General features: G+C 37.1%; 1 protein-coding gene across 6 annotated transcripts in view; it reads right to left on the bottom strand.

Moving 5' to 3' along the window:
- The window catches only part of Rtl4 (retrotransposon Gag like 4), a 351,939-nt gene that overhangs the window by 209,264 nt on the left and 122,963 nt on the right, over positions 1–19,712 (bottom strand). Inside the window, exon 5 of one of the 6 annotated variants that reach the window (XM_076561641.1) lies at positions 4,264–4,360. The exons of the other annotated variants lie outside the window; for them this stretch is intronic. The gene's annotated coding sequence lies outside the window, so the exon portion shown is untranslated. The remainder of the gene's footprint in view (positions 1–4,263; positions 4,361–19,712) is intronic. 6 annotated transcript variants of the gene reach the window in all.

Here is a 19,712-nt window from a genome sequence, read left to right on the forward strand (position 1 = left end):
TTATACAACTATACCTACTCCAGGATTATTTGGTACCTAAAGCCAATAGTGGGTAGTAGGAAAGACAGGAGAGTGAGCCTAGTTAAGCTACATTGTAAGTCAGGATTTGCACTCATACATCACTGTAATTAAATACAGCAGTTCCTCTGAGAATACATTTACATAAGTAGAGGCAGTGTTGATTGAACTTGGACAAGAAAATACCCACTGATAAACTGAGATATGCTGAAAGGTGAGGAGGGAAATACTGAGCTCAGATTGCCTTTCTAGGACTTTGCATTAGTATCACCTGCGAATACATATGCTCTTCATATTGCTAATGGTAACCCTTTGTTAGGCCCTCAGGCATGTGTTCTTCCAGTTCTATCCTATAAGACTATGGTAACAGTAACTCAAAACCTCAGCTTCTCTATCTGAAAATCAGATAACCAAAACAACAAGTGATCAGCATAGCATTTTAGAAGTGTGGTTAAAGGAAAACAAGATGTTTTGCTCAGTGTCATAACAACAGCAGCAATGGTCATGCTAGGTGCCAAGAATCAACCCACAACCTATATAGACATTACCTATTTAAATAAGAAAATAATCACAATACTACTGTTATCATTTGTAGGGGCAGATAGTAGGTGTTACATACTACTAAATTATATACTCTTCATTCACCCTATTCTGAAGCCTTGTTATTAGTTCTTCCATGACAATCCTCACAATTTATATTTACCATATTTTTGCTCATTTCTTAAACTAGCCTGCAGACTTCAAGAAGGACAGGAACTATCCTTAATTTTGTTTTGCATTAAAAGTCTAACGCTGGCATCATATATATCATATAATTAAACACTTGTGGGGAAAGGACCTAATTGAAGGAGGGTCTAACTACAGGCCTCTGTCCTTACACTAAACTACATTGTCATAATGCTCTGAACTTCCAGTACTGCATTTTGGTCAGCACCTCAGATTAGTCCTTTGTAACATTCCACAACAAATCCAATTCCATGATCTGTGTCAAAAGAGCTAGAGAAATAACAGACAGTTATCCTAAAAAAAAAAAAAAAACTCTATTAGATGTTGTCTTCTAGTGTCTGCCTCCTCTACTGTCTAATTCTAGGAGCATGGTTCCAACTGGTATATACACTCTTCCAAAGCATCTAATCACACAGAGCAGGACTGGCTAGGGGTTTACACACACACACACACACACACACACACACACACACACACACACACACACACACACACACAATGTCTACTCAACCCTCTGGCCCTCTGTTCTAATTAGTCCTTTTTCTAAGTTCGTTGGTGGCTCTGCTTTGAAAAACTGTTAAAATTAAAAGAACATTTTCCAGATTCAATCCCCTCCTTGCACTTCCAAGCCATCAGTTGTCTATTTATGACTGTGTGCTTCATTTTTCTGAGTTCTATTTCTAGGCCACTAATATCATCTCATGCAGAGAGAGATGTATTCAGCATTCCATGTGGTGTCATTTTCTGAAGGGGGTGAAGTCTCATTTTGAATGCCTTACTATTCTTTCTTACAGAGTTTTGGAGCACAGAAACAAACTGTCTCAAAGGAATAGCTCCCTTCTGTTCCTGCCATTCCTATTACTGGATTCTAATGGTGAACAGAGAATGTGTATACCATAATATGGCTCTCAAAAAGTCTCTTTCCTCAAGGGAAAATTTTATGTTCTCTGGGACTTTGTACACTCCAAGTGCAAAAGTCAAGGCAATGACTTACAAGAAATTCAAATATGCATGCCATAATTCACAGTCTCCAATGTTTTTCTTATTTAAAATGACTAAGCAATAGAGAACCCACCATGACTGTGTTGTCATTCAAGAAAAGCTACATTCTATAGATGAAGACATTACAAAAATTACCATTAAGAGGCTAGTGAGATTACTCAGTAGGTACATGTGCTTTTATGAAGACTTGATGATCTGAGTTCCATCCTCAGATCCCATAAGGTGGCAGGAGAGATCTGACTCTTCGAGCTTTCTTCTGACAACCATAGATTTATCATATCCAGAGATTACAATCACACACACACACACACACACACACACACACACACACACACACACACACAAATTAGAAACCTTAAAAGCATACTAACAGAAACATGCTTCAGAAAGATATAAAATGATTAGATGATTAAAGTAATTTATTCTGTACCTTTCTGAACATACCAGAAAGAGAGAGAGGGGGGAATAAGTAAATATTTAAAATTGTCATTAAACAATTAATATATTTCAGGCACTAGTTATGTGTTTTCCCACTTATCCAGTTGTTAGTGTTGCTGGTAACTCTTGAAGTTGGTACTATTACCACTTCCATTCAATACACAAGGGAACCAAACTATAGAGTGGCAAAATAACTTACCAGAGAATCAAAACTTGTAAGTGAAAGTTGAGACTATAATATGTTCATCTGACTCCAAACATCATACTTTTAATATCTCCCTATCTTAGTTACTTTTCTATTGCTGTAATAAAACACCATAACCAAGGCAACTTATAGAAAGAAGCATTTATTTGGACTTAAGGTTCCAGAGGGATGAATCTGTCATGGCAGGACAGCCCCAGGCATAGTGGCTGGTGTAGTAAGCTAGGAGCTCACAAGAGGAACCACCAGAAGAAAGCACAGAGACTACAATGGGAATGGTCTGAGGCTTTAAAATCTCAAAGTCTGCCCCAGTGACATATTTTCTCCAGCAAGGCCACAATTCCCAAACTTACCCAGAAAGGACTGTCATCTGGGGACCAAGTATTCAAATGTTCAGAGAAATACAGAACACCTCCTAAATCTACCTAAACAGAGATTATGGAGGATGTGTCATTCAATCTACACACTGCCTTATAATGCCTTTCAGGGAGACCCTAAGTAATGACATAAGAGGGCTAGGTGAAAAAAAAGACATGTTTCCATAGTAAATCAATTGAAAGAATCCAAATATGAAAAGGTGATTTAAAAAGTGAGATTCTAACATGTGAGAAAAACTTTCAGAAAAAGGAATATATCTAAAAAGAGGAAGATGTACAGATGACAGAAATTTATATAGACAGAAATACCTCTGAGGAGGGGGAGGTAATGGAAAGTGACTGCCAAAAGAGGAGTGGGTCTTGGGAATGAGGAAAACAAGATCATAGTGATGGTTGTATACCTGAGTGTTCTTTAAAAAAATTTATAATTGTGTTTGTGTGGTATGTCAATTATATTTTAATAAAGATGTTTAATAAAACAACAAAAATGGCAAGGATGAAATTAGAAACCTTAAAAGCATACTAACAGAAACATGCTTCAGAAAGATATAAAAATGATTAGATGTTTAAAGTAATTTATTCTGTACCTTTCTGAACATACCAGAAGACCTCTTCCTGAATTTAACTGGAAATTTTGAAGATAGCATCATTGCCTGTCTACATGCTGTGCCTCCTGTGGACATCTGTGCTTGGTTTCCAGAGTGGGTGGGGACAAGAGTGCATAGCTACACTGAATCTTCTTTTTTGAAATCAGACTGAAGTTATACCTAATTCAGTCCTGTTTGTGGAAACATGATTAGTACACCAATCTGGGGGGTGGTAGGTAAGGAAGACTTATGTCATTGTCACCAGATACCCAAGAACAGTATTCTGAGATCTGATAACAAAAGATATCAGGGCCTAGAGAGAACACAGTATAGACCTTCAGGCAGTGGAGCCTGACTACATAGCACACCTTGAAGGTTCTTCAGTGAGTTGAAAACTAGTCCTTTAAACAAAGACTTCCTAATGCAATTGAACTATGCTCCATTTGTCAGACTCTGGCCTGAAAATGACTCAAGTGCTTATATTTATGTCTTCATAGAGTATATATTCAGCATTTCCAATAAACCTTGGTTCATTTTTCAGCAGTTTATTGAATCTGACTTTCTCACTTGGTTAGGATCCCCATTTAATTGGTCCCATAGGAAGATAACCAGTCTTATTTTTTTCAGTCTCTCTAAATGATGCTTCTTACTGAATATTTTCCTGATCCCTGGAAATAATCTTACTTTTACTTTTAATCTAACCTCTTCATTTTTATATATTTTAGTGTTGCTAAGCAAACACAAGGCTTTGTACATTCTAGGCAAGCTGCGTACCATGGACCTATATCCCCAGCCCTAAGGATTTCAGATTTTATTCCTTGCTTAATGATAAAGTGGGAGCAATCAGAGACATAGATTTTATTACTACCAATTGTTAGAAAAGACGGACATTACAAACACAAATATGTCTGACCTTATAATTAATGATTAATGAGGCTGTTCAGATAAACATGTCACTTGAATTAGTCCACTTCCAATAGTTCATGTTCTAAATACTGCAGAATCATCATCTGTTAAAAACATCAATGATTTATTAAGAAAGAGAGGAACATGATCATCCGTTATACACAACAATTATTTGGTGACCTTCACCACTGAACCTTTCCTTAACTAATAGTGATTTAGAGTTAGGGTATCATCCATTCATTTCAAGGATAATTTCCCCTGGCTTTACAATAGATGCTCTGATTTAACCTTTGACGTCAAGGCCACAAGTTCCTGTTCTTGGCAAAATGAGCAACGACTTAGTCTAATAACTTTCTCCACAGGGCATGTTCTCAGGCTATGCAAGTATATGGGGTCAAATTATATAGCATCTCTGGTATTCATTATTGTTAGTCTGTGTATGAGCCACACAAGTAGAATCCAGTATAGTGATCATGCATTCAGTTTTATTAAATCATGAATGCAATAGATGAAGCAATGTTTTAGAGTTTTAGGACTCCAAGCGGAGTCTTAACAGTCTCTAAAGAAGTTATAAGGGAAAACATTGACTTCACAGTCTCATGACTGATCCTTAATACCTCTTTAACCAAAGCAATTTTTATATGTTTAATATATCAAGATTAATATACTCTTTGACTTGAAAAATCCTATGAGTAAAATATCAGTATTTCCTGAGTCATTAGTGTAGCCTATCCAGCCATCATTAACCATGAGCATTTATGTAGTCTCCAAATAATGAATTTAGAGTAACAAAGAAAGATTCTTTCTCAAAAATACATGGTTACATTTGCTATCCCTTAATTTATCACATCCACTTTTTAAATATTTTTCAGTCCCAAAGTATAGTTAAATGTTACCAGGTACTATAATAACAAAGAAGAACATAAAACAAAATAATGGAATAGATTGAGAAGAGTAGTTGTTAAAAGAAAAATATTGATAGGGTGAGAATCAAGAAAAGCCTCCAAGGATGTACTATTTAAGGTAAGATGGTATGGAGAGGAAAGATGAAGCTAGAACTCAGTGGACCAGTGAAAGAGATGTAGGGTAATGTCTCTGGCTCTAGAGAGACAATTTTGCAGCATTAAATGAGTTGAACCATGATTCATCTTGTATTGATGAACCCAGCCTGGGTTCAGGGATCAGTTTCAGGTCATCAGTCTTACATAGCCAGCCCACTACCTAATGAGGCATTTCACCAGCCCTTTAAATTGTATAAGGTTTCCACGTGTTACATACATGGAGCCTCTTTCTTATATTGTCTGCTCCATAGTATTAATAAAATTTGGTTTGGTATTCAGAAGGAAAGAAAGGAAGGAAGGAAGGAAGGAAGGAAGGAAGGAAGGAAGGAAGGAAGGAAGGAAGGAAGGAAGGAAGAGAAAAAGCCTAGTCTTGGGGTTGTTTGTGGAACAAATGAGAACTAAGAAAGCATCAAGAAGTTTGAGTTATATAATTTAAGTAAATGATGATGCTAGCTTAAACTAGTGATCTCAGTATAGACTAGGGCTCCTCCTTTTTGGAGCCCATTACCTATGGTGGGATGCCTTGCATAGCCTTGATGTAGGGGAAGGGGCTTGGTCCTGCCCCAACTGAGTGTATCAGGCTATGCTCACTTCTGATGAGAGGCCTTACCCTTTCGGAGGAGGGGATAGGGAAGGTTCAGGGACAGAAAAGCTGGGGGCAAGCAGGAGGAGGGATGAGAGAGGAATCTTTGGTTGGTGTGTAAAATGAATAAAAAAAATTTCTTAATAAAAAAAGAAAAGAAACATATCCTGAGGTAAAGTGGAAGATGTCTGATGACAGATTAAACATGAATTCTGGCAGAAAAAAGAGAAATTGAAAACTAATCTTTTAATTTAGTATTAAGAATTTGGATCTGTAACTGGACCAATGAAATTAGATGAAAAATAAATAAATAGAACATCATCACAATTAGGATTGACCAAGGTCAAAAGAGGAATAGAGGACCAAGATAAAGCAAATTATGTAAATTTCTGGTATGTAGCAGAGAGAGAGAGAGAGAGAGAGAGAGAGAGAGAGAGAGAGAGAGAGAGAGAGAGAGAGAGAGAGAGAGCAGTGGGACACAGGTGTCTGGAAAACAAGAACAACAATCAATTGAAGGATCATCACAGAAAAATGACACAAAAGCTAGAAACCTGACTTAGATCATCTATGTCCATGATGACAGATGGGGAGAAATTAGGCCACAACTAAATCCTAGACAACCCCAATGATGAGAGGCCATGAAAAGAGGGGAACAACCAAGTTCCAGAGAACAATTGTTGTCAGAAAAGGAGAGACACAGCAGGATGTAGGATGTAGTACCTTAACGTTATAGAGGAGAGTATTTCAGGAAGGATGATGTAGTCATCTTTGTCAGCAATTGCTGAAAGATCAAATAAATTGAAACCAAAAGTGATAACAGAATTTCACGATTTAACAGAGAAGTAAGAAGTTTTAGGAAGGAAGTAGTAATTAGAGTTTTTCAACTCTTTCTGTTGCTTATCTAGCCACAAGGATATTCAGAAATAAGAACAGCCATGCAGAGCAATCAATGGCATAAAAAATGAGAGAGAAAATTGTGAGAGTAAACAGCACAAACAAATGTTTACTTTTCCATTATTATATAGTACTGTCACTGGTCAACTTTAACAGATGAAGTCTTTGATTTCTGAAGGGCTAAAGGAAGTAACTTCACAACAAATGTTCCTAAAGAAAGACCTGTATCCCATGCCACCCCAGGGGAACAGAACAAGTCAATAAAGATTCAAAATGTGTACAGGAAATGTCAATATTAATCCTGTGCAGACAACATTCAAATCATTGTAGGAGAAAGATGCAGAGGCAATTTAAAACCATGACCTACAGGAACAAAAAAAAAAGAAAGAAAAAAGGAAAGAGGCTGGAGAGATGGCTCCGCAGTTAAGAGCACTGACTGTTCTTCCTGAGGACCTGGGTTCAATTCCCCACATTCACATGGCAACTAACAACTGTCTGTAATTCCAAGATCCAACATCTCACACAGACATACATGCAGACAAAACACCAATGCACATAAAAATAAAATGAATTTAAAAAAAGAAAGAAAAATATCATGATGTACATCTACAAAGGATATGCTAGAACCCTTACCCCTTTGTAATATTGCAACAATCACCTCATCCTCCTCAATCATTCTGGCCAATGGTAAGCCAGCTCATTTATCACTGATTCATGTGTTTCCCAAGTATATATCTTCTAGCAAATGGTAGAGATGGGCTTCTGATCAAAACAGACAGAATATACTTGTAATTACATCTAAGCATTCAGTATTGATTCATTTTAAAGTAAAGAGTGTTTCTACAAGTGTGAATATAACTCTTTTATGCTGAAATTAATGTAGAATACTTTATTCATTTCTATTTCTGTGTATATGAGCTTGTTCTCAACAAACCCACTCTAAAATCTAAGTACACTATACTTGTGAGAAATGAAATCACATGATGCTCGATTATATACTTTCCTATATTAATTATGATGAATTTGTGTCCAATTTTGTTTTATAGATACTTTTCTAAAATAATCTTATGCTCTCATTTTAAAGGTAAAATAATTATACATTTGTATTAATTAACTAGACTTTGTATAGTTACAACAGTTTTTCCCATAAGTCTATTTATAACATCAGTTGTATGAGTTCTTAAGGCATAAACAACTCTTTTACAAGATTGATATTTCTTGATTTTTTTTTAAAGAAAAGTTCTCACCAGGCAGTGGTAGCACATGCCTTTAGTCCCACGACTCAGGAGGCAGAGGCAGGCGGATCTTTGTGAGTTCAAGGCCAGCCTGCTCTACAGAGTGAGTTCCAAGATAGGCTCCAAAGCTACACAGAGAAATCCTGTGTCGAAAAACAAAACAAAACAAAACAAAAAGTTCCCTTTGCATAGCCTAGGCCAGCCTGGATCTCATTATGTAGTCAAGGCTGCCCTCAAACTTTTAACCCTATTCTCTGCCTCTCAAATTATGAAAGTATACATGTGCTATCACACTCAGCTACAAGGTGACCTTAATGACTTTGTACAAGACCCTGAATTATATACACGAATGTTTGGGAGACAACATAATGTATATGCCCTTTGCTCACAAAAAAACACCACTGATGTTTTGGGGAGGTTTTATTTCAATGTGATGAAATTGTATCCCACTCTTTCATTATCAACTTTCATATGGAAGTGCTGTAAGTGTATTAGCCTGAAGCAATTCTTTGCTCTGATAATTATCTGAAGGTTTAAAAGGCTTAGAATTAACAACATTAAAGACAAAAACAGAGATACAGGCAAGGTAATATGATATGTAATCCCCATAGAAGAGTCAATCATAGTTTTATATTTAAAAAATCAATACATGTAACAAAAAGCCCCACAATAAAATTTATATTTGTTCCAACAAAAATTAATTATTAATCTGTACACTATATATTGAAATCTACAAAATGCTTATAAAAATCAAAGATCTAAATAAAGCAGCATACCATGTACATGGATTGTATAATTCAAAATGTCAGATTTACCCAAATTGATCTAGGTTGAGTGAAGCAATTCCAAAATGGAAACACATCCAGTTTTCATGGATTGATAGAATTAATATTGTGAAAATATTGTGAAAACGGTCATCTAACTAAAAGCAATTTATAGATTCAATGTAATTCAAATAAAAATATCTACAACATTCTTTACAGAAAAAAAAAACTAAAATTCCTAAGGAACCAAAAAGACCCACAACAGAAAAAGCAATCGTGAACAAAAAGAATACTATTGCTATTCCAGATTTCAAGATATAAAACAACATAATCCCAGCCTCAAAACAGCTATGCAGACCAATGGAATCAAATAGAAGAGCTAGCCCTGAGTATTTCTAATTACAGCCATCTAATATCTGAAAAAGAAGGAGGAATATATACTGGAAAAAACCAACAACTTCAACAAATGGTGCAGGGAAAATGTGACGCCCACATGCAGAAGTGTGAAATTAAATCCATATCTATCATCCTGTACAAAAATTATGTCCAAGTGGATTAAAGAACACAATTTTAAACATGGAACAATGAAAGTGATAGAAGAAAGTACAGGAAGGACACTACAAGATATATAGTTGTCAGAAAGGACTTTCTGAATAGGAATCCGTGTGCCAAGGAATTAAGGCCAACAATGGACAGTCGGGACTTCATAAACTAAAGAGCTTCTGAGCAGCTAAGGAAACAATTGAGTAAAGAAACCCACAAAATTGGAGAGAATGTCTGGCAGAGGATTAATATCCAGAATAAACAAAGAATGCAAAAATCAAAATCAAAGAAACAAATGACCTGATTAAAAAATGGTCTTGGGATCTTAACATATAGTTTTCAAGAGAAGAAATAAAAATGGCTAAATACTTTTAAAAGTATTCATTATCCTTATCAATTAGGAAAATGTAAATTAAAACAATTTTGATATTTCATCTCACTCTAATCAGAATGGCCAAGATCAACAAAACAACTGACAACAAACACTGAAGAGGTTGAAGAGAAAAAGAAATGCTCATTTACTGTTGTTGGTAATGCAACTTGGGGCAGAGACTCTAAAAATCAATGTGAAGAATCCTCAAAAAACTAAAAATACATCTACTATATGATTCAGCTATACCACTCCTTGACAAATGGCCAAAGGACTCAACATCCTACTGAACCAACACTTGTTCATCAATGTTCATTTTAAATGTATTCACAATAGCCAGAGAATGGAAACAAACTAAATGACCTTCAACAAACTAATGAATAATGAAAATGTGGTGTATATACACTATGGAATACCACTCAACTGTAAAGAAAAATGAAATGAAATTTTCAGTCAAATGGATGGACCTAGAAAAGATTATATTCAGTGAGGTAATACCCAAACATTCAAATCCTTAGATGTGACTACAAAACACAGAATAACCACAGGAACTAGGAAAATATTAAAGGACCACAAAGGGGGTCTTAGGAAGACAATGGCAGGATTATAGGTGATATGAAGTGGCTCCAACTAGAAGGAGGGAAAAAGGTCAATACAGAATGAGAATGAGGGACAAATGACAAATAGCACCAAGCTTGTTTGATAAATACTCAAGGAATCTTAATTTATACATTCATAAAATTATACACAATACATGAGTGTATGTATACGTATGTACCTTAAAGGAAGTTAAGCCACTTGTACTGGTAGTACTCCCAACAAGAACCATACACTAAAATAAATTAATTAACCAATCAATTAATTTAAAAAAAACAGTACCAGGCACAAGAAATTTCCTTTCAAACAGTTGGTCAGAGTGGTCCCAAAATAATACAGATTATCAACGTAGCCCTTGTTATCCTTTCAGGGGATGAGGATGGGCCCCTATTGGTGAAGACACCAGACACTTAGGACACAGGTATCAATCATTAGGGCTGAATATGACCTGAAATTCTCTTTCTTTTAGTCTAATTTTAATGGCTCTAGAATATACTATGCGAGCTACCAAAGGAAGAAAGAGATTAAATAGTCCTACTCAGCTACAACACCTATGACCCACAACAATTAGAATCATAGCAAGATATGCACAAAAGTGCAATAAGTGGCACTCATGTGTTGGTGGCAACTAACCACTGCCCAATTGGACTTAAGGCCCACTGAACAGGAAGGAAAATATGCCTGGAACTGGAAACCTAGTTAGGTCCCCTGGACTTGTGAGGTAATAACAGATCTTAGAAAAAAGTCTACTATAACTTTAATAGACCATTCTAAGTCCTTACTACATTCTAAATCTTATGCTTATACCCACAGATAAGATATGTACTATCCCTCATTATAAAATAAAGATTCTTTTTACAGTAAATGAAGAGCATCATAGAAAACCCACAACTAAACACAATACAGAGACCAACAGACTGTGGGAAACCCAGCCCCAATAGACACATCTACATCACAACAGCTGCTATTTATATATGCATGGCTCAGGCAACATTGTTGAAGAGGAGACAGAAAGATTGTCAGAGCCAGAATACCAGAAAGTCTGTTGTGAAACAGTTTCTCCTAGAAAAGACCATCATAATGGCGATATTAATGGACAAGTTAATGTGGAAAGGGGGAAAGTGTCATGGAGTCCCACCTCTAGAGAAAGAGCTACGTGCAAGAAATTACTGCTGAGAAAAGGAGAATTCGCCCCTTCCAGGGATGAATCTCTTGTTATCCAAGGCAGAGCAGTCAGCATTGAGATCATATACACAATAATAACAAAACGAACTCAGCAAGTTTTATCTGTGTACATACACATAGACACACACACACACACACACACACACACACACATATATGCAATGATAATAAAGAAAACAAGACTATCAACTTGACAGTGGGGGGACATGAGAGGGGTTTATAGATGGATTGTTTGCGGAGGCTGGAGATAGGTATTGGAGAAATTAAAAGCGAAGGGGAAAAGTGATAATTTGATTCCATTAAAACATATTCAAAAATAAAATTAAAAAACTCATGAGAGTGTTGTTTCAGACATAGATAAGCTTCCTCTAAAATGTATATGAAAAAAGCATGGGCTGAAGAATAACTGAAGTGTAAGTACTCATTCTACTTTATAAGAAAGCTCATATCTATTCCAGAAAGTATTACAATAGAGGAAGTTTGGACATTTAAATCAATTACTAGAAGATGGACTACAGAAGTGAATTCATACATATATGCTCAAAGGATTTTGAACAACAAATTTAAAAATATTGGGTAGAGATAGGCACCCTCTTCAACAAATCGTCTTGAAACTATTGAGTGATTTGGGGCATAAAACTTAAACTTGATCTGAACCTCCCGCCTTATACCAAAATGTCTAGAAGTAGATCATGAACTTAAATTCAAAACCCAAAACTGTAATATTTAAGAGAAGGTAAGATAAAAGTCCTCAGGTTCCAGTAATGAGAAAAGATTTCTTAGTCCTGACAATTCACAAAGGCATAGTCCATAAAAGTATAACTTGATAAACTGTATTATATTAATTTTTTTAATAAAGGTCTTTGACATACCCTATTGAAAGACAAGTGTATTACAGACACTGAGGGGTGAGAAATATTTTCAACCCATGTGTTCATCACAGGGTTAGTATCTTGAATATAAAAAGAATTCCCAGCACTGAATAGCCAAAAAGAATCAAATAATCTAAATAGAATATGAGGAAAAGACATGCTAGTACATTTCACTGAACACCACATACATATAATAAATAAATATGATAGGTATGGTAAAGTGTATCAATATAAACTTCCTGTGATGTTTATACCTATGTAAAATAATATCATGGATAGAAACTACAGTATATTGATGATAATTTAAATGTTTTCATTCATTTATTGTGTGTGTTTATGTTTGTACATATACTGCAGCATTCGCATGTAAGTCACGGAACAACTTGAGGGTGTTTGTTCTCTTCTTCCACCATGGGAGATCTAGCAATTGAATTCAAGTCATCTAGGGTCAGATTTAACGGCAAACATCTCTACCCAATGAGCCATCTCAGTGACCCTCAATAGCATCTTTGTTTTAAACCTTTTACTTTTCTTCTCTCCTCCCTTCTCTTATTTTCCCTCTATTCCTCCCCTCCCTGCTTCTTCCCTCTCTTTCTTTCTTCTTTTGTGACAGGGTCTCATTTTAAGTAACCTAGAGTGGCCTTGAACTCACAATTGCCCTTCTGCTATCTCCTGAGTGTTGGGATTACAGGCATGCCCCACCATGCCTGGCTTGCAGGTAGATGAAAGTATAGTAAAAAATAAAAGTATTATAAATCAATGAACATTTGAAAGAAAACTGATAATAAAAAGTATATATCTGGAAATGGATGTATTTCTCCTGTAGAAGGAAGCTCTTATATAGGCTTTCATTTTAGTGGAATTTGGTTTCTCAGAGGCTCTTTTGCCCTCTTATCTGATTCTCAAGTATGTTCTCAGTGAGATAGGTCCATTTTAGTCCTCTCTCCCTTTTGTGTATTGCTTTTCTTTACCTGGTTCTTGACAAGTTTCAAGAGCACTGTAACTACCACTGAAAGGCAAGTGGGGAAAAATTCCCTTTGGGAAATATAGGACTAAAAGTGATATATGTATATATATTTGAAATAACAAAATGGGCTCAGACCTGCCTCAACTGAATGTACCAGGCTCTGCTGACTCCACATGGGAGGCCTTACCTTTTCGGAAGATGGACTAGGGGGTAATTGGGGGGAGAAGGTGGTGAGGGCAGGAGGAGGGAAGAGAGGGGATCTGTGGTTGGTATGTAAAATGAATAAAAATATTTCTTAATAAAGAAAAATAAAACAAATTCAGAGATGGTTATTCTGATGCTGTTCCTCTGACACATGCACAGACATATCCATGGACCAAGTGAGAGGGCCCAGCATAATACCTATGTTGTCCTGGAGGAGAATAATGGAAATAAAAAGAAAATAAAAAAAGAAGGCAAGACCCAAATAAAAGTTATAGGAAGATGCTTCTTGACTCTTTCTTCTTCGGGCTATATTCCACCACCCTTGCTTTAACTAGCCTGCCCCTGGCGAATACACAGGCCTGCCTTTACATTGGGGATTGTAGTAGATAACAATACTGAGATTTCAAAGGGAATGCCACTAGAGTAACCAGAGTGACTGAGGACTCATAGATGACAATGATGCTTTGACTACAACTTCTGGTTTACTGGTATTGACTTTTAATGAGATAAATCCACAGGGTTGGTGCTCAAATTAGCCCCACTGTTGTTAGAGTGAGTAATTGATCACAGTACTTAAGCATGTCCAACTTGCAAACTCATAATTTACTAAGTAGACTGATGTCTACCTGTCAATTTGATTCCTTTGTTCTTGCATTACAGCATAGAGGAGAACATTGACTTGGGCTGCTGCACAGACAAGAAGTTGAGATCCAAAACCCTGGCATTAGAATTTAAATTTATTATTGTTATTGTTATTGGTATTATTATTATTATTATTATTATTATTATTATTATTATATGTTCTATTCATTTTACATACCAACCACAGATCCCCTCACCTCCCTCCTCCCACCCCTAGCCTTCCTCCTCAACCCCACCCATTCCCACCTTCTCCAAAGCAAAGTCTCCCATGGGAAGTCAGCAAAACCTGGTATATTCAGTTGAGGCAGGTCCAAGCCCCTCCTCCCTGCACCAAGGCTGTACAAAGTGTCCCACCATAGGCACTAAGCTATGAAAAGTCGACTCATGCACCAGGGACAGGTCCTGATCCCACTACCTGGGGGCCCCCTAAACAGTTCATGCTAAAAGACTGTCTCGCCTATCCAGAGATAATTTAAATTTTTTTTAATTATCAGTTTTCTAGTTATTATATGGGAGACATCAAATAACAAAATTTTTCTTCCAGGTTATACTTTCTACAGGGTCTACAAATTCTAAGCCAACCCTTCAACAAATGTTTATTGAGAACCCAGTAAATGTCAGGCACTATTCTAGGCTTCAGAGATATGTTAGTAAACAAGTCAGACAAAATGTCTTACCCTCATGTGTCTTACATAGTAGTGAGGGGAGAAAAACGGTAAACAATATTGGTGGGTACATCATGTATTAAAAAGTAGCATGTCCCAGGCTCTTTCGTCTAGTCTCGTTTATATACACATGGGTATAATTCTGGAGAGCATGATCTCCTCTCTGTAGAACTTCACAAGCTCCATCTCAGTGCTCCAGTTTCTACTGTCACATTTTTAGCTGAGCCCTAATCTCCTACCATGTGCTCAGCATCAGGTTCTCCTGCAAGGCCTTCTGCTCTGAGCACATCATCTGTCTCCTTGTGTGATGAAAAATGGTAATTGATTAGCTATTTACAAGGCTGAGGAGAAACGATCATAAAAGTGATGCTAACAAAAACTAATTCAAAACTTCTGCTTCCAGAACTATTCACCAGATACATTTTTCTCTATGTCACCATTAAGCACAACTACAATGCTGGAAACTATACTACAAACAAATATAAGAAGATTCTGAAGAATATAGAAAAGAAAGCACCAAATCTCAACACCAAGCTCATAATGAATTATTTACGCATTCTTATCTCCCCTTGTATAACTCAGAGTTGTAAGCAAAGAACTAATAGCTCAATATTGTCTATGGTACAGATGAAGGGAAAGAAATCTAAGTTTTACTACTTAGAAAACTAGGAGATAATTTTAACAAGAGATGAAGCTTTAGACTATAAGATTCTATTCTAGCTACACATAATGTGAGTATGGGGGACCAGGAACCTACTTCCCACCAATGCAAGCTGAAAGTAAAGCTTCAGTTTTCATATGCACAGGGTTGAAATAAGTTACTTTTGCTAGGGTGGTACTAAGTAAGACCATATAAAAAAAACAAGACTTTCATTACTGGGTATCCAAGAATATTGCCATCACAGGACAAATGTGGAACCTATACATCTATTTCCTTAGCATTAACAAAAACCCATCCTTTTCCTCATTATACCTAGCAATCCTTGTTATGAACTACCCATTGTGGGCATATGCCATATTTCATTTAATCATTCATTAATTGGTGAGCATATATATGGATTAAATATCTTAGTTATGGTGAAGAGTATCTCAATAACATGATGGGGAGATACCTTTTTGTATGCTGTGAATATGTGTTGCTCTGATTGGTTGATAAATAAAGGCATTTGGCCTATGGCAAGGCAGCTTAGAGGCATGCAGGAAGTTCGAAGAGAGAGACAGGAAGAAGTGGGGGGGGGAGGAGTAGACGCCAGCTAGCCGCCCAAGGAACAACATGTAATGAGATGCAGGTAAAGCCACGAAACATGTGGCGATACATAGATTAATAGTTATGGGCTAATTTAAGATATAGAGCTAGCTAGCAAAAAGCTTGAGCCATGGCCATGCAGTTATAATTAATATAAACCTCTTTATGTTTACTTGAGGGACAGAAGTAGGAGAGATTTGTCCCAATTGCCGGTAGGCTAGAACACAGGAAATCTTCTGACTACAGCTACAACTTTCAGCTACAACATGGACATGGAAATAAAGCACTAGTGATTTTTCCTTTAAGATATATGCTCAGATGGGACATAGCTAGGTAATATGAAAATTTTACTTTTCTTTTTTTTTTTTTTGAAAAATTGCCTTACTGATTTCTGTAATGTCTCTACTAATTTCTACAACAGTGAATGAAGGATACTTATTCTCTAAATCCTCACAAACATCTGTTATTTTTGTCCTTTTTTGTCATAAACATTTTTGAGATGATTATATCTTATGATGGTTTTAAACTGCATTTCCAAGGCTGCTAATGAAGTTGATCTTCCTTTCTCAAAGCTGTTGCCTATTTGAAAACCTTCCTTTAAGAAGTATCTATTCTTATTCTGTACCTACAGTAGTTTATTACATGCTTTATAAAGAGCTAGTGGAGTTTAAGGATTCTCAACACAAAGAAAGGATGAATTGCTAAGAAAATAGAAATGCTAATTATACTGATTTGATCATTACTGCACAGAAATACTAAAGTATCACAACTCTCCATAAATACATATGATTTAATCTTAAATCTTAATTTTAAAACACAAAATAAGTACAAGCATTTAAAAGAAAAACTAAAGCCAACTCCACTTAATTTCTTGTGAAAATAGAAAATTATCATTTTATTTTAAGAAGCAGATATTATCCTATCCAACCAGAGAAACAAAAATTTGCAGCCAATATACCTCACAAATGCAGATAAAATAAGACTTCCGAAAATGTTCACAGTTTCATTTTAAATATATAAAAGTAATCAGTATAAATAAAGACACAGGAGTGTTTATATCAGAGGTACATGACTGATTCAGTATTGAAAAATCATTAAATGGGCATACCAAACAGGGAATCTTGTAGGCAACCTTCACACTCCCTCCTGTTCCACAATTCCAGTTCCCCAGTTTCATCCCCAGCCACATAGCAGACCACATTCTGTGGCCTCTTCTTTCCTGCCTCCATTTCCAGGGAATCACCCAGATCTTCTCCTACAGCCTTCCCCACCAACCCAACCCTTTGTCTCAGCTATCAGCACCTGAGGAAACCCACTGGCCACACCTGCCAGTAAATCTAGTGGGCTCTCTTCACTCTCCCTCATGTCCTCCAATTCCAATCCCACACTCTTATTCCCATCTCTGTAGCAGACCACACGCTGTGGCTTCTCCTTCCTCTTTGCCCCCAGTCCCAAGGATGTACAAGGGTCTTAGTGGCACACCAAGCTTTCCTCCCTCCTGTGAACCTTCTAAGTTCCCCTTCCAGCACATCCCCATTCCTTAGTGTCAGCTCTGAATACCTAGAAACAGTTCTACCAGACACCCAGTGGCCACACTTAACAGGATCTCAGAAGCATTGCTTACCAGGCAACCCACGGCCAGTACATTCTTCTAAGAACCAGACTGGGCAACAGAAACCAATGAACACAAGACCCACCTGTAGCTTGATTTTTCCGCCTTGCCCACAGGGACAAATCTTTGTCACCCGCCAGTCCCACAGCCGCTCAGACCCAACCAAGTGAACACAGAGACTTATATTGCTTTCAAACTGTATGGCCGTGGCAGGCTTCTTATTAACTATTCTTATAGCTTAAAGTAACGCATTTCTATAAATCTATATCTTAAAGTAATCCATTTCTACAAATCTATACCTCGCCACATGGCTGGTGGCATACCGGCATCTTCACATGCTGCTGGTCATGGCGGCGGCTGCAGCATCTCTGGTCATTGCGGTGGCTGCAGCGTCTCCTTCTGCCTTTCTGTCCTTTTATTTCTCCTCTCTGTTAGTCCCGCCTATCTTTCCTGCCTAGCCACGGCCGATCAGGTTTTATTTATTAACCAATCAGAGCAACTTGACATATAGACCATCCCCCAGCACAGCCAATTGCAGACCATCTCAAACACCTGCACTCAGGCCCATGGTCCTAATCATCCTCTATACGGACCTGCTGGGTAACGGCACAAAGAACCCAAGAAGGGCTCCCACAGGACATACAGAACATCCCACAGCACCCACCCAACAAAGAAAGAGTAGATATTAGCACCTAGAATTAAAATCACGACACAGCATTTGAGTCAGAGATATATGACTTATTTAGTATTGACAAATCATTAAATGTACTCCCTGGAAACCAGATGCCTAGATGCCAGCAGAAAAACAGTAAGATCCAGGACATTATGCCTCTACTAGAGCCAAAAACCCGACCTCTGGTGGTTTGAATAACAATGGTCCCCACAGGCTCATATATTTGAATGCTTAGTGAGCAGGTAGGTGAAGGAACTCTTTGATAGGATCAGACGGACTAGGTGTGGCCTTGTTAGAGGAAGTGCCTCACTGGAGTTCTGATTTCAGGTTTCAAAAGCCCTCAGAAGGCCCTCTCTCTGTCTCTTCTCTGTCTCTCTCTGTCTCTGTCTGTCTGTCTCTCTCTGTCTCTCTGTGTCAGTCTCTCTCTCTCTCTCTCTCTCTCTCTCTCTCTCTCTCTCTCTCTCTCTCTCTCTCTCTCTCTTTCTCAAAGTTGCTGATTAGTATGTAGAACTCAGCAACTACTCCAGCATCTTGTCAGCCAGTGTGCTACCATGCCCCCTGCCATGATGATAAGCCTCCAAAACTGTAAGCCCTCAATTAAATGTTTTCTTTTATAAGAGTTGCCATGGTCATGGTATCACTTCAGTACCATAGGAAATAGCCAAAAGCATCAACAGATCAGACTACATGAGAATAAAAATTTGTGTATACTGAAGGAAACTATGTAAGGAGAGCACACAGCCCACAGAATGGGAGACTGTTTTTACCAGCTAAACTTCAGATAATTCATCCAGAATATACAGAGAACTACAGAAATTAAATATTATGGAAATAAAATCACCAATCAACAAATAGGCTAATTAACTGAATAGATAGTTTTCCAAAAAGAAACAAAAAGGTCAATAACTAATTTTTAAAATATTCTCTGAATGTGCATATAATAGGTCTCTGTTTCTTGTAACTTCTCTTGGACTCTTTTCCTTCTGTTTGTTTTGTCCAATTCTAATGTGTTAGACTTTGAATAATATTATATTATTGTATTATATTTTATTTTATTATTAGTATCCTATAGAAGCCTGTTTGTTTTCTAATGAGAGACAGAAAGGGAATGGATCCAGGTAGGAGGGGATGTAGGGAGTGATGGGTGATGTTGCTCTGTATGCTGTGGCTATGTGTTGCTAAGATTGGTTGATAAATAAAATGCTGATTGGCCAGTAGCCAAGCAGGAAGTATAGGCAGGGTAAGCAGATAAGGAGAACTCTAAGAAGAGGAAGGCTGAGTCAGAAGTTACCAGCCAGACACAGAGGAAGCAATATGTGAAGGCAGAACTGAAAAAAAGGTAC

Source organism: Peromyscus maniculatus, chromosome X (assembly GCF_049852395.1).
Source record: "Peromyscus maniculatus bairdii isolate BWxNUB_F1_BW_parent chromosome X, HU_Pman_BW_mat_3.1, whole genome shotgun sequence".
NCBI classification, from domain to species: Eukaryota; Metazoa; Chordata; class Mammalia; order Rodentia; family Cricetidae; genus Peromyscus; species Peromyscus maniculatus.